Here is a 16,898-nt window from a genome sequence, read left to right on the forward strand (position 1 = left end):
TATTCACAAATTTAAATGTAGCGCTTTTTAAATCTCAAAATATATATACTCACACCAAGTAATTTTTCAAAGGAGCAAAATTAGGGGTCCTTTTACTAAGTTGCGCTGAAAAATGGCCTGTGGTAGTGTAGGTGCATGTTTTAGACGCGTGCAGATCCATTTTTCAGAGCACCTGAAAAAAATGTCTTTTTTATATTTTGTCAGACTCAGAAACAGAACGAAGGAAGAAGAGGATCTTGGCTGGCGGGAGTTGGGGTTCCCCACCAGCAAAGGTAGCAGACGGCGACGGCGGGTTGACGGTGGGTTGGCAGTGGGAGGGGGGGTCGAGAGGGTCATCGGCAGGGGGGTCCATGGCCAAATCTACGGGGGCCCAGGCCCCCATGGCCCCACTTAGCTATGCCCCTGGCGTGTCCATTTTGGGTCTGAGACCTTACGGCCACCCATTGACTTAGTGGTAAGGTTTCACGCATTAACTGGCTGGTAATGGTCTACACACATCAAATGCACCAGAAAATAAAAGTAAGTAAAGGGGCCCTTTTACTAAGCCGTGTAAGTGACTATGCACCCCCAACATGTGCATTACCGCCCGTCTACTGCATGGCCTGGGTGGTAATTTCATTTTTGATGTGTGTCCACTACGCGCACCAGAAAATAATTTTTATTTTATTTTGTTGTGTGCGGTGCTACTGAGTGGTGAAAGGCATTTGATGCACATAGACCATTACTACCCAGTTAACACATGAGAGAATCTTAGACTCAAGGGCATCATGAAGTGTTTTTCTCACCTTGTATGCAATGGGTGGGGGGAGTGCACCTTAGAATCATGGGCGTTTTAGAATCAAGTGTTTCCCCTCTTGTATGCAATAGGGGAGGGGGTGCATCTTAGAACTGAAGGTGTCTTAGAATCGAGGAAATATGGTATTTTAAGGGCAACAAACCTTTTTGTAAGCAAGGTAAATAAAAGTAAGAGGAAAAGGAGACTGCTTTGGTTCTCTTTCTTCCTTTATTACGCCCCTTCCTGGCTGCTTCGCTTTCCTATTCTAATCATCTATCTATCCCACCTCTCTTTTTGCTGCCATCTTGAATCCTCAAAACATTTGGCATTCTTCTGCTGTGCCCCATCCCTCTGGAATGCATTACCACCTGACATCAGATCTGAGCAATCTTATTTGAAATTCTGTTCTGTTTTAAAATCGCATTTATTTTCTCTTGCTTTCCCCTCTAGTTGCTAGGCTATTGGCCTGGTGACTAGTTTGGTGACAGAATTGTGTGGGGTTTTTTTTTTCTCTGTCCTGTTGTCCTGTCATTTGATATTGTAGTTCTTTTCCCTCTTTGCTTTATGCTAGTATTGTACACCTCTTTGGTTTTCTTTTAAGAAAAGTGGTATATCAAGCCTCTTTTTAAAACATTAAACATTAGCTGAAAAGGTAAGGAAAATAAGTTAGCCTTCAAAAACTGCAAGAGATCACAGAAGGAGAAAGACAGGCGGCAATATCTTGAAAAGCTATGAGCTGGTAAAGTAGTCAGGAAAGCAGATGGAAATGGAAGATAAAATAGCCAATATAGTGTTAATTCAATAGTAAAATGGAGGGACAATTTATTTTATATATATGTTAGCGATAGGAGGAATTGCAAAAGTGGCATTGTGAGACTCAAAGGAGGGTAATATGCAGAAGTTGATAAGGATAATGCAAAACTGCTTAACAAATATTTCTGTTCTGTATTCCCAGATGAAGGTCCACGAGTAGGACAGGAGAAGACAAACACAAACAGGAATAGGAATGTGGTAGAGCCTGAACAATTTTAAGAGGATCATGTTCGTGAGGAGCTAGCTAAACTAAAAGTAAACAAAACGACTGGGCTGGAGAGCATACATCTGAGAGTGCTAAAGGAACTTAGGGAAGTTCTGATGGCTCTGTTGTCTGCCATTTTTAATGCTTCTCTATAGTTGAGAATGGTACCGGAAGATTCATTGCTTACAGAATTTCATGCTATTTCTAGCTATAACACATTTTGTGAAGCTTTGAAGATATGGAGGGGCATTTTTGATATGAAGTCTAAGTCCAAATTGAGACATTTTGCTGAAAACATTTCAAAAGGTATAATCGAACCAGAAAAACGGCTGAGTTTCTGATTTGAGTATGGTTTGAACTAGACATTTTCATGCTCAACACGTCCATCTGTAAGTACAATTTTTGAAAAAAAAAAAAAGTCCCAGGGAAAAACAAAGAAAAACAAACCATAAGGATGTCTGTCTGGAGGCATTCCTAGTGAACTGGCCACCCAGACATCTCAGCAGTGCAGAGGGGCAGCCTAGTGGTCAGTGTAGTGGACTTTGTATAAAAGATTCAGGTACAAATCCCACCGAAACCTCTTCATATTGCATTGTGAGCCCTCCAGAAACAAAGAAAACCTAAAGGTTCACCACTACAATAGCCTTCAGGCTTTCAGGTCACTTATATATTTAGGTACAAGTGGTATTTTTATGTTCCAGGATGGCTCATATATTTGTACTGAAATTAAAGCATTACTAGGTTCTGTTGTTTACCGTCCACTGCACTGGCCACTAGTCTACTCCATCCACTTGCTTGCTGCTTTCTTAGGATAGGCCATAATATTTGGAACTTCCATAGAGCCTGGTATCTACTGTCACTGCCACATCTTGGGGGGGGGGGGGGGGGTCAGTGACCAGTGTGGGATTAAGAGGGTGTTGTGCTTTAATCCCTCCAGTGGTCTGCTGCTCAGTTAGGGCAGCTTTTTCAGACTTAGTTGTGACTGATACAGGTCTAGATAAAAAAACACACTTCTTTTTTGCCGTGGACCTTTTTTTTTTCTGTTTCATTATCGCAGAAAAATATCTAGATTTTAAGCCACCCAAATCCTGCCCAAATATGTCTCCAACATGCCTCCTTGTGATTTGGATGAACTGCAGAGTAAAAAATGCCCCAATTCTGAGTTTCAAAAATTGAGACTTAGATGTTTTTGAGAGAAAAATGTCCATCTGTCGCTTTGTGCCGTTTTGAGATGTTTTTCTCTTTTGAAAATGAGTGTCTTAGTTATTTAAAGATAGTTATCTGGCTGTAATTGCTAACCAATGTAATTCAATCAGAATTGGCATCACCTGATCAAATGTTATCTTTCCTGATACCAATTTAGCTGCAGTGTTTTGCACTGGTTGAAGCCTATTCAGACTATTCTTAGTGATGTACACGTGAGGTCTGTGCCTTCCTTGATGGCTTTTTCTCTTTTGAACTGACTTATCAAGAGTCTTTATCTCCCTGCAGAAGAAACAAATCTCCTGCTTATGAACCTTCAATATTTTCAGGAATGCTATTAATTTTTATTGCCCTGGTACTGTTGAGTGTTCATACAGGGTAGAAAAGATGTGGCAGAACTGTACTGGAGGTGGATATGGTATCTGCCTGTTATAGTTCCATTAGTGCCTGACCTTTATGAACCTGTTGATATGCATTTGTGATTATGTAATATTGTTTTGTATTTTGATTGTTGTTATTATGTGTTGATTTCCCTTTTTATGTATAACACTTTATTGTATTCAGTGGTATATCAAATGAATATATCAAATAGTTGGTCTGAATGCCAGTCTCACTGACCTTGTGTACATAGGGGGCAATTTTATAACTGGGCACCAGAATTTAGGCACCCAGTTTTTGTGGGCTGTGAGCCTATTCTATAAAAGCATTTATATTGCATGATTGCCATTCTAGAATACTAGCTTCAGTGGGTATTAATGCGCCTACATGTAGGAGCTAAAATTGATACACATACTCCCCAATATTTAGTCTGTGGCAGGCAGCACGGTTAGCTGATGCTGTTGGCACTGACCCTGGATATTCAATACTGGGCTGTTTTCGGTGACAGGCATTGAATATCCAGGTTTTTTTTGTCTGGTTGTAACTTAACTAGCTATGTGAATATTCAGTACTGGCCAGTTAAGTTAATAGCGGGCAAAGACAGGACTGCTATTTATTCGGTCTGATTTGGTCGCTAAATTTAGCTGGCTGTCATGTGCTGAATATTAGCGGTTAGCTGGCTAAGCACTATTTAATCGACCAGGAGCTATTCCTGGCTGGTTTAATAGCACTGAATATTGGGCCCATAATTACAGTATTCTGTATGTTAAACATGGAAATGTCAGCCCTGTCTATGACAACCCATACTCTTCACCTGATATTTTAGAGCATAATTACAGAATCACAGTTAGGCACGTGCCTGCCATTTAAGTGTGTAAATGTGCAATTAGGTGCATAAATTACAGTATTCTATAAATGTGGAAATGGTGCTTAAATTTATGTGACCTGTTATAGAATAAGGAGAATAATGAGTGATCAGGTGATGGGCCATAGCCATGAGACACCTCATCCCACCACCACCACCACAGTGTTTAGGAAAAGCAGGAGATTTTGTCTACTGAGGTACGTGTTAGTGCGTGCTTACCACAGACTAAAAAGGCTTACCATAAGATGCACTCAGGCATCCTGCAGCAAGTTCCCAATATTCGTGCATTACCCACCTGTGGCCTAGCCACGGGTAGGCCCGGGTGGGCCAGGGCCTACCCAATTTGGGCTCAGGACCACCCAAAATTTCTTATTCCTTAATATGACTTTGTGGGATCCCCAAGCCCCACCGGCTGAAGACCTCCTCCCCGCTGAACAAACTTACATTTTAAGTGGCCGCCAGAACTGCCCCTGAGCACTACTGCTAGCCACAGCCCCCCCCCACCCCCCGGACATATTCAGCTTTAACACATACATGAAACTGAGCATACGTGGAAGCCAGTCACTTATCAATCCAGTGCTCTGAAGTCTCCCACCAGAGCAACCTTCCTCCAAATCACTTTCAATGAATCAAAATCATCAGCTTGTGGAGTAATAATATTCTTTCTTCCAACAGACCATCATAATATCAGTGATAAATCATGAGCAGTCAATGATGATGTCAGTTGAGCTTGCCATCGCATTGCTGGTATTTGACTACCTCACCACCTGGATGAGCCAAATTCAAGACCCCTGATGACGCTTTTATAGCGAAGCATGAGCATGTTGGGTCCTGGTCGTATGGTGGAATACCAAAAGAATATGAAAGAGTGAAACTCTAAAAAGAAGTGCAATAATGATTTCAAAACAAATATATATCTGGAACATTAGATATTGTTAACAGTGAAGATGGACATCTTGGATATTTATGACTGACATCATCATTGACTGCTCATGATTTATCACTGATATTATGATGGTCTGTTGGAAGAAAGAATATTATTACTCTACAAGCTGATGATTTTGATTCATTGAAAGTGATTTGGAGGAAGGTTGCTCTGGTGGGAGACTTCAGAGCACTGGATTGATAAGTGACTAAAAGAACTATGATCACATATTGATGCAAAATATCGCCAGATATATGTTATTTAATGTTGTATTGTAATAGTATTTTGGAGAATTGTGTGCAATTTTAAATGTGTTGGTGAATATGAGTGTGTATGGATAGGTTTGGTGTAACTATGGGTTAAGGGAATGGATTTAATTTTAGGAAGATTATATTGATTCATTAATAAAGAATTTTTAAAAAAAAGTTAAACGGTTACTAGAGAGCAATTTGTAGTATAATACGTGCAACCAATTATAGAGTTTGGACCTAGATTGAGTTTGTCATAGATGTATAGGAGACAAACTGAGGAATCCCGCTACCTTAATAAATGCTAACCATAATGATGAAGTAATCAGAAATGATTGGACTAGTGTATGGGTTACCCTATTAAAAGAGGAAATGGGATGACTAACATGTTCAGCAGATAGAATGATCAGATCAAAATAAGACCTTTCAAATTAGAACATTAAGAAGTTGATACATCTGGCTTCTGACATTCTTAACTAAAAATCATTTACAAGGGACAGTGACTGAACTTCATCAATATGTAAATTACAATCTCCCACATGGAGAAGATGTAGCTCAGGGTGCAATTCTGTAAGTGGGCACCTTCATTTAGGCACCCCCAGGATCAGTGCTGTAGCTAGAACTGAATGGGCATCAGGGTGAAAAAAATTCAGAATGGCCCCTATAACACCATCTCTCCCAAAACAGTGGTGACTAGGAGGAGGGGGAAGAGACCCCTTCAGAGTTCCAGTAACCAAACCCTACAAAAAACACATTCCAGAAAACCTGTCATAATAAAGCAGCAATAATATCTAGCAAAAATCCTACCTATTAAAGGGCAGCACCCTAGATGCCATCTCATTAAGACCAACAGACAGTCTCTCCACTGCAAAAAAAAACAAAAACAAAACTATGCATAAACTTGTACAAAAATATACTCAGAACCTTACCGTACCATAACAGCACAAACTCCCATGACTTAAAGAGCAGCAACCTTATCTGTGAAAAGGCAGCACTGGAAATATTACACAGGGCCCTAAAACACTAATACACAGAATAAATGGGACTATCACAGATCTCTACACAGAGACTGCGTTCTGGCAGAATCTTATGTCTTGACCACACGTACAAAACACAGACTCTCAACAAACATGAAACAAGGTACCACAGATCAGTAATAGAGATATGAAGGCAAAAAAACTGGAAACTTTAAGAAGCCAGGTTCTGCATGTAAATCAATACTAGAGAAAGAGAACATATAATGAAAGGTATCAGAGACGCACACTTTCTAAAGCTGATGTATTCCAATTAATACATTCCAGAATAAAATACATGCAAATAGGTCCAAAATCACTGTTATCTACCTTTCCAAGTAACATGTAATATCTGTGGGAACTTGACTGTGTAGACATATCCTCTAATATTTGTAATGTAGCAACAGAACCTCTGAGAATCATGATGAGATAACATTTAGTGTTCTTCACGGTATCTCCTCCCTCCTAATTATTATTTCATCACCCAAACTTTATTTCCTTAACTAATAGCTGCTCATGCATTCTTTTGGGCATAGTTGTGATAATACAGCCATGTCAGCATCTGGTAACAAAGATTCTGTCACATAGAAAATATGTCCGTACTCGGCTAGCTTCTGTTTTACTATTTACAAGTTGTAAATATTTACACATTTATAATGGATCCAAAAGCAACACAATGATTGAAAACAGATTATTTGGAAGCTAGTTTAACATTCATTGAGGCAGTTTCTGGCAGATTTATAAACACATAAATAGCAGAACAAAGCAGGATCCTCTTAGAAAGGTGCTAAAATCTTCTCTAATAGAACTAGATCGAGTAGGTTGATGTATTTAGAAGCCTCAAAGGAAGTAGATGCAAATAATATGATTTCAAATGTGATACCATTTAATACATCTATTCAACATGTGTTCTGAATCTTTTCCATTGATTACATGCTAGTAATCAGGATTTTACAAGCAAAGCTCCAAAAAGGCAAGTATAAAAAAAAACAAGTGTAAAATAAAACAATTCTAATAAGATGAAAGGAATAAATCTATATATATAAAAGGCAACCCCAACGTTCTATGAAGCCTCCAGCCGGAAGTGTGAAGCGCCAGAGATATCCGGTTTCCCCATGAGTGAAGGAAAACAGCACAGCAGGAAATCCCTCTCTCTGTAACAGTGAAGGACTCAGAGGGGGGAGGAGAGAGATGCCCTCACTCTCTCTGTAACACAAACACAGCACAGCAGGAAACTTAACACTGAAGGACTAGACTCGGAGGGAGGAGGGGGAGGGGAGGGAGAGAGGGCAGAGGGCAGGGACACTCCCACATGCTCACTCTGAAGAACACCTTGCTAGCCCCCGTTTCATTTGCATCAGAAACGGGGCTTTTTTACTAGTTGTTAATAAATTAAATAACTGTAATATTCAGTGGTGTCATAGTTAAGCTGGTACTGTTGAATACTAAGGGGCCCTTTTACAACAGCTTAGCACGTGCTAATAGAATTAGTGTGTACTAAATACTAGGAGGCCCATTTTATCCCTTTTGGGCTAGATTTTATATATGATGCCTAAAAAATCTGCACAGAACTGATGCCTTTGAATGATGTCTGTGCTCCCTTCACTATTCAAGGTTTTCCTCTTAAATGGGCAGTCTCCTCTATTAAATATCTTGGTGTCTTCTTTCATAGAGATCTCTTAACTACTATCAAAATTAACTCTGCTAACATTTTTGCAAAAATTGAGACCTCCTTATCATTGTGGTCCCCACTAAATTTAACATGGTGGGGCAGGCTGGATACTATCAAAATGATGATAGTACCTAAGATCACGTATATTTTGAGCATGATCTCTCTTCTTTTTCCTTGTTCTTTCTACAGAAGGTTGGAAAAATTACTGTCTAACTTTTTATGGAATCTTAAGGTACCCAGAATCTCCTTAGGCAAATTAAAACTGCCTAAATTACAAGGTGGAGTTAGATTCCCCGACCTCTTATCATATCATAAAGCTTTTATTATACGTCAGGATTTGGAATGGATTACTCCCCTGAATGTTGCCTCTCTGCCTAGATGGCTATTGTTTGAGCAATCTATTATAGACCTATTAATACATTCTCATATAATTGGCATGCGCCTTCCTAAAAATATTATCTCTAATCTTATCATTAATTTTACTCATAAATTATTGTCATCTTTTGATAAATTGTTAGGCACTCCTTGGTCCATTACAACATTTGTGCCTATATGGAACAATTCCAAATTTAAAATGGATAAAAAACAAGTTTCTTGGTCACAATGGCAGCGTATAGGAATATGGGCCCTTAATGATTTTATTGACTTAAAAAACCAAACTTGGAAATCTTTTTCAGATATGAAAACTGAATTTTCTTTATTAGATTTTCAATTTTATCAGTGGTTACAGATTAGCTCTATGTTGAAAAAAAGTAATTTGCAAATTCAACAAATGTCTCAAACCCCAGAGCTCATTGATATAAATATGCAACTCCAACATACAGGTCATGCTGCTTCCCACATATACAAATATATTCTAAGTAAATTTCCTATTAAATGTATATATAGGCTTACGTAAATTTTGGGAGGAAGATATTGAACAGTCTATTTCAGATAAACTATGGGAGCAGATATGGAGTATTGTGTTCAATTCTGGTCACCGTATCTCAAGAAAGATATAGTGGAATTGGAAAAGGTGCAGCGAAGGGCGACTAAAATGATAGCGGGAATGGGACGAATTCCCTATGAAGAAAGACTAAGGAGGCTAGGGCTTTTCAGCTTGGAGAAGAGACGGCTGAGGGGAGACATGATAGAGGTATATAAAATAATGAGTGGAGTGGAACAGGTGGATGTGAAGCGTCTGTTCACGCTTTCCAAAAATACTAGGACTAAGGGGCATGCAATGAAACTAGAGTGTAGTAAATTTAAAACAAATCGGAGAAAATGTTTCTTCACCCAACGCATAGTTAAACTCTGGAATTTGTTGCCAGAGAATGTGGTGAAGGCGGTTAGCTTGGCAGAGTTTAAAAAGGGGTTAGACGGTTTCCCAAAGGACAAGTCCATAAGCTGCTACTAAATGGACTTGGGAAAAATCCACAATTCCGGGAATAACATGTATAGAATGTTTGCCAGGTGCCCTTGGCCTGGATTGGCCGCTGTCGTGGACAGGATGCTGGGCTCGATGGACCCTTGGTCTTTTCCCAGTGTGGCATTACTTACGTACTTATGTACTTAAATGTTCCAAATCTTCATCAACATTGCAATCCCTGTATTTCTTTATGCATACATCCATTTGGACACCTCTTAAATTGCACATAATTGACCCCTCTACTTCTAATTTATGCTGGTCTTGCCGATCTCAACAAGGTAATATTAAACATCTTATATTTGATTGCATATGTATTCAAAAAAATTGGAAAGATATATGGTTATTAATGATAGATGTATTCCATCTTCCTGGTTCAATAACCTATAAATATGTGATACTTAAAGATCAATGTTTTAAAAACATTCTAAAATCTAATGAATGTATTTTTGTTAATACCATGTTGACCTTAGCTCTGAAAGTAATTTTTTCGCATTTGAAGACCTTGCACCAAGTTACCTACCATGAATGGTGGAATTTACTATTTCAAACTTATAAATATGAAACATATTTTGCTAAAAAATCTCATTGTTTTGCTTTGCATGAGAAAAAATGGTCTCCACTTGTATCTTATTTTAAAGATGTCTAGTGTAAAATGATGCATATATCTATTTGCCTTATTTCATGTAACTTATGGCTTATGCATGAATCATATTTTATTATATATCCTCATTTTCCTTTTTTTTAATTTATTTTGGATTCTTAATCAAAATTACTTAATGTTTCATGTTATATGACTGTTAATTCTTGTTTTACTCTTTGTAAAAAAAATAATAAAAAATACTAAGACCTAAAAAAAAAAAGAAATACGTTTAGACATATCCTCTAAAGTATGCCTAAATTTTATACAATCAGCTTAAAATTTCGTTCAGTATATAGAATACACTAAGCGGCTCCCCACACGACCAAATTTAGTCACGTCTATTTAGGCGCAGAGTATTTATATTCTGTAATAATGCACATAAATTATAGAAATGCCCACGTCCTGTCCATGGCCATGCTGTTCTTTCACCAACATAGTCCTGTTTCCCTGGAGTCATTGGTCCAGTTCCCACTTCCTATCAGATTGTTTCGCTTTTGTGGGAGTTAGTGTTCATCCACCTCGGTGGATTGCCTCCTCCTCCATGCCTCCTTTTCAACTGTGCGACTTAGAATTTAGGCGCACTACGTTACAGAATACACTTAGGGGTCCTTTTACTAAGGTGCGCTAAAAATGGACTTTGCTAGTGTAGGTGCGTGATTTGGAAGTGCAGATCCATTTTCAGCGTTTGTAAAAAAGGCCTTTTTGAGGCTGAAAATGGACATGCGGCAAAATTAAAATTGGAGCACAACAATTTTGGGTCTGAGACCTTAGCGCCACCCATTGACTTAGCGGTAAGGTCTCACGTGTTAACTGCCGGTAATCGTCAGTGCGTACACTGCTGATTACCGCCTGGTTAGCATTGCGCATTGGAAAATAAAAAATATTTTCCAGCACGCATATCGGATGCGTGTAAAAAATAAAATTACTGCCCAGGCCACGCGGTAGCCGGGCAGTAGTTCCAAATTGGCACACGTTGGATGTGCATAGACACCTACGCGGCTTAGTAAAAGGGCCCCTTAGTGAGATGTATGTATAAATTTCAATTAATACCTATTAGTGGTGATAATTTCTTGTAAACCATCCAATTAACGGTGCTGATTAGCTTGTTAACTAATTAAGTTATAAGTATTATTATGGAATAAGCTTTAATTTCTGCACGGAAATCTCAACACAATATATAGAATCTGGGGGATTATGCCTAAAAGGGCCCTTGAGTGAATAACAGTATTGAATACTACATTAATTTCTAGAAACCCCATATGGTACCCTCTGTCTGGGTTATCCAATCTCTTTAATATAGGATCTAAAACTGACATTAGTAAATGCTCTATACTATGAGCTGGGCAATACCCATGCTAATGAGAATCTAGAATCTTAATGTCATCAACACACCCCAAACTCAAATTTAACCAGATATCTTATCCAGCTAACTTAGACCTGCTAGTTATGGATCCACCTAAACTGATATTTTAAATCCTGCCTGTGCTTAATTGGCTAGTTTTTGGCTGGATAGTTAACTGTTTTGAATAATTAATATTTTCAATATCTAATTATTAAATATTTTTCTTCATTGTACATTTTTTTTGCTTGCTAAATATCAATATGTGACTGCATTGCCTTTAATAAGTGTGGAAGTGAGGCAGATGATGTGAAAATGAGTACATCATCAGCGTTTTGCACTACAGATCTGCATCAGTCGTTTAAAAAATCGCCATGGAATGTTTGTTGCAGAATCTACCATTCGGATTATACAAAACTGGAGGTCTTGATCATAGGCATTTGTCTTATTAAACAGCTTGATACTGGGATAATGTGATAATTTTTCTCTGTAATATTTTTCTAGATATTTTAAGGCATATGGCAAGTATCATCCTAAAAGTACTTGAATCTAAAGTTCTTCATTTATCTGCAGTTCTGATAGGGTGTGGCTAGGGGCTGTGAAACCTCCCCTATACTGTCCTGTCAATTTGTCTGAGGCCTAGTCTAGAATGAAAAAGCCTGAGAGTAAATTTAATTATTATGGGGCCCTTTTGCTAAACCACGTTAAGCACTGATGTGCGCTTAATGAGAGAAAATAAATGTACTGCAAAATGCGTTAAAGTGTTTTGAGATAATTTGCCTGTCAGCGTGTGCTATTTAGTTTTAAAAACATATTTTTGGGAGGGGGCATGTCATGGGCAGGGAATAGGTATGGAAGCATTATCCAGATAGTGCATTCACATTAGCCCTTGCTAACTGGATAATGCTGACTTAATGTGGCTGCATTTACCATCTCCTATAATAGGAGGCGGTAAGTGCTCCTGTGTTAATATGTATGAAAAAAAAAATAAGGATGTGCTAGGAATGGGCTTAACACTAAGGACAATCAAGCATTAAAGCTCATTAAGCACATTTAAAACTTAAGTATAGACATACTAGGGCAGACTGATGGTCCATGTAGCCCAGTATCATGCTTCCAGGAGTGGCTAATTCAGGACACAAGTACCTGGCAGAAACCCAAATAGTAGCAAGATTCCAAGTTACTGATCCCAGGGACAAAGCAGGGGCTTTCCTCATTTCTATCTCAGATGGTGGACTTTTCCTCCAGGAACTTGTATAAGCCTTTTTTAAACCCAGATACATTAACTGCTGTTACCTCATCCTCTAGTAACGAGTTACAGAGCTCAATTATTCATTGAATGAAAAAATATTTCCTCCTATTTGTTTTAAAAGTATTACCATGTAACTTCATTGAGTGTCCCCTAGTCTTTGTATTTTTTGAAAGAATAAACAATAGATTCACATATACCCATTCTACTCAGGATTTTGTAGATCTCTATCATATCCCTCCTCAAAAGTCTCTTTTCCAAGCTGAAGAGCTCTAACCTCTTAAGCCTTTCCTCAAATAAGAGAAGTTCCATCCCCTTTATTATTTTGATTGCTCTTCTTTGAACCTTTTCTAATTTTGCTATATCTTTTTTGAGATACGACAACCAGAACTGCACACAATACTACAAGTGAGGTTGCACATGGAGCTATACAGAAGCACTGTAGTAGTCATGTGTCTTATTTTCTATCCCTTTCCTAGTAATTCCTAGCATTGTGTTTTCCTTTTTGGCTGCCGCTGCACACTGGGCAGAGCATTTCAGCAAATTGTTCATGATGATACCTAGGCCTTCTTCTTAGGTGCTGAACCCAAAGGTGGAACATAACATCAAGTAACTATGATTTTGATTATTTTTCACAATGTGTATCACTTTGCATTTGTCCAGCCATTAGTGTACCTTAGTAAAAGGGCCCCTATATCCACAATTCTTGTCTTCTCGATCATGACCGGAAACAAAGGGGCCAATTAGTGCCAACTAAAGTGATACGTTGTAGTGTCAGAGTATATATCAACTGGAATCTAAATTGAAATAACCCATGTGTTCCACACAGACCATTAAACAATATTCAGGTGATAATCAATTTAATTGTTTATTTGGAGGCTCTTTAAATAAATCAGAGAGATCACAACTGAGACATCCAGATCACGATGTGCTTAATTCTAGTAGCATTTACAAAAAGATCTGGTGATGAAGAACCTTTTCTAAAATTTCTACAGAAGTACGGGAGCAGCCATTTAAAAAATATACACATTGAAAAACTGAATGGCAGCTTCCATGTGGAGGTGTCGGCACTTATATGTGGCAGTGGCTATTTCACAGCTTCCGCATTTAAGCGGTGCCACTTCTAAGTGTAGTTGCCCTATTTTTACCAATTAAGGGGGGAAGTTATAAATGCAGACTACAGTTAAAGACATGTTATTTTACTGTTTACCTAGGGGTCCTTTTATTAAACTGCAGTAAGCACTGGTGCACGCTTACCACAGCTCAAAAGGGCTCTCAGTTGTTCTGTGGTAAGTTCCCAAATGGTGCATGCTGTGTGCTATTTTTTTTTTTTTTGTTTTAGCATGGAGAGGGTATGTATGGGCGTGAAGACTGGGCATTCTAGTGCTAATCAGTTACGATTATTGCGTGAGCCCTTGCTGCGAACAAAATAGGTGTTGATAACTGTTCTCCTACATAAGCGCACAACTGGGCTCCCAAAAGCTGTGAAAACAATCCACGACCACTTGAACTTCAGGAAATCACTAAAAACCAACCTCTTCAAAAAGGCTTACCCCAACGGCCCCACATAACCCTCTTCACCTACCAACACAGCATGACTATGATCGAACAGGACAACACGCAATCTTCATCTATTCTGACCCTCCACTTATACCTCATACGATCACTATACAACTTTGTATTTGTTATCCACCGACTGGGCAAACACCTCTGACGGTACTATGTAAGTCACATTGACTTACAAATAGGTGGGAAAATGTGAGGTACAAATGCAATCAAACATATAAGCGGCGAGTGACCGTACTCACTCGCAAATGCGCAGTAGAGACTTCCCTATCTGTCCCGCCCCCGCGTCAATACGTGATGACGGGGAGGGGGGCAGGACAGAGAGGGAAACTGCGTGAAGGGGAGGGAACTACCGAGGTCGCCACCGCTACCCCCCCGGAGTCGCCGCTGCCGCCACCCCTCCACCTGGCCGTCTCTTCGCTATTCAACTTACATCTCCGCAGCAGGCAGATCAGCTGAGCTGCCATTGGCCTTCCTTCCCTGCCTGTGTCCCGCCCTCGCTGACGTTACGTCACACGAGGGCGGGACACAGGCAGAGAAGGAAGGCCGACGGGAGCTCAGCTGATCTCTGCCTGCCTGCTGCGGAGATGTAAGTTGTATAGCGACGAGACAGGCCGTGTGGAGGGGCGGGGGGGGGGGGGGGCGGCGAGCCCCAGCCCGTTTTAACGGGCTCAATGGCTAGTAAATAAATAAATAATGGTGACATTAGCGCATGGCCATTAAAGCAAAAATGGGAAAATAGGGCATTTTACTGCTGCAGTAAAAATGGTCTTAGCATAGGGGGGGAAACACTGTGTATGGGCACACTAAAGCCACTTTCTACTGAAGCTTAGTAAAAGAACCCCCTAGCTTTTAGTAACTAGGTCTCATTGGATTAAATGAGACCTGTGCTAAAACAGTACAAGTTCGTGGTAAAACAACATGTCGTAATGGTGGTCCATGTTGACAACTAGGCCCCTGGGTAGTGAGGACACAATTTGATTTTGGAGGTAGAAATAAATTACACTGGATAATGAGAAATACTCCCTTAATCCCTCATGTACAGTCCATGCCAAAACAAGTACTTTTTAAAAATCTGTGTGTCTTGGACATGGACACAATTTGATTTTGGAGGTAGAAAGAGGCTCTAATCTCTTAAGCCTTTCCTCATATGAGAGGAGTTCCATCCCTTTAGTTTGCTCTTCTTTGGACCTTTTCTAATTTTTCTATATGTTTTTTGGGATATGGCGACCAGAACTGCACACAATACTCAAGTTAGGTAGCACCGTGGAGCTATACAGAAGCATTGTATAGCAAAAAAATCTATGTATGCCTTGGACTTGGACATAAACATTTTTCCACATGCATATGTATTTCCTTTGTAAAATGGGGAAACCCAAACAATGCCCCCTTGAAATCTGAGGGGTAAATATTCAGCCGGCAGTGATGAGCATTGTGCTGACCGCAGCTGACATGATTCCCGAATATTCAATGCTGGGCCATGTCCGGACTTCAGCAATGAACTTCCAGTTTATGTGGCGCTGGCTAACACATGGCTGCTGAAGTTGATATTCAGAACTTAAGTGACCATGGGTTACCGCATAAAGGGGTCATTTTTAGTGCATGCATTAAATGATTACTCAGGCTGGCTAAGGGAACCTTTTACAAAGGTGCACCAGAAAGTGGCCTGTGGTAGTGTAGGCATGTGTATTGGACACGCGCTGGACCATTTCTCCACAGCATCTGGAAAAAAGGGGGGCGTTTTTTGGGCTGGGAAATGGATGTGTGGCAAAATTAAAACCAACACGCATCTATTTATGGCCTGAGCCCTTAACATCACCCATTGACTTAGCGGTAAGGGCTCATGCATTGCCATCGCAGTAACTGTCCAGCATGCACCAACTGCCAAGCACCACCAATAACGCCTCTATGGTAGAAAATAGAAAATAATTTTCTACCGCATGGTGTCAGCATGCACCAAACTCGGAATTACCACCAGGCGCACATGCTAACTGGGCGGTAATGCCAATTTGTTGCACACTGCATGCGCATAGGTCCTTAGTGCCTTTGTAAAAGGGCCCCTAAGTGCTGAATATTGGCACTTAATTGGCCAAGTGCCAACTCTGTCCCCGGAACACCCCCCAAATAGTCAGCTTTCACTCAGGCACTAACCACAAATTTTCCGCAGTGAGAACCAATGTTGCTGAAATTTAGCAGATAACTCTGAACAAGTGATTTAACCAGTCAACGGCCATTTCTAGCCAGTTAAATCATTTTGAATACAGAACAGCCAGTGTAGTCTGTAAAGAGCAGTTTTCTTCAATTGGTATTTACATGTGCATGTGTGTTCCACATGTAAATACTGCTATTTATATGCAAATATGTTTCTCAAACAATGAACATTAATTCTAATTGTATTTCTGAATGCCCTGCATAGAAGTGCCCGTGCTTCACTATGGAAGTCATTCAGTCACCGATTCAGCTGACGTATTTAACAGGAAGAAGCACTTCTAAGATAAATGTTAGTGAAGCACTTCTAAGATAAATGTTAGTTTGAATGCCTCAGTGGGTTAACTTCAAACTGGAGCTGTGACAAATGTTTACAGGAAATGTTTTGCCT

At 39.7% G+C, this 16,898-nt stretch overlaps 1 protein-coding gene across 2 annotated transcripts in view; it reads right to left on the reverse strand.

Annotated features, from left to right (window-relative positions):
* CLNK (cytokine dependent hematopoietic cell linker) overlaps positions 1 to 16,898 on the reverse strand; it is a 194,198-nt gene that overhangs the window by 174,751 nt on the left and 2,549 nt on the right. For both annotated transcript variants that reach the window (XM_030192602.1, XM_030192601.1), the window contains exon 2: positions 6,220 to 6,277. The gene's annotated coding sequence lies outside the window, so the exon portion shown is untranslated. The remainder of the gene's footprint in view (positions 1 to 6,219; positions 6,278 to 16,898) is intronic.

Source organism: Microcaecilia unicolor, chromosome 2 (genome assembly GCF_901765095.1).
Source record: "Microcaecilia unicolor chromosome 2, aMicUni1.1, whole genome shotgun sequence".
NCBI lineage: Eukaryota > Metazoa > Chordata > Amphibia > Gymnophiona > Siphonopidae > Microcaecilia > Microcaecilia unicolor.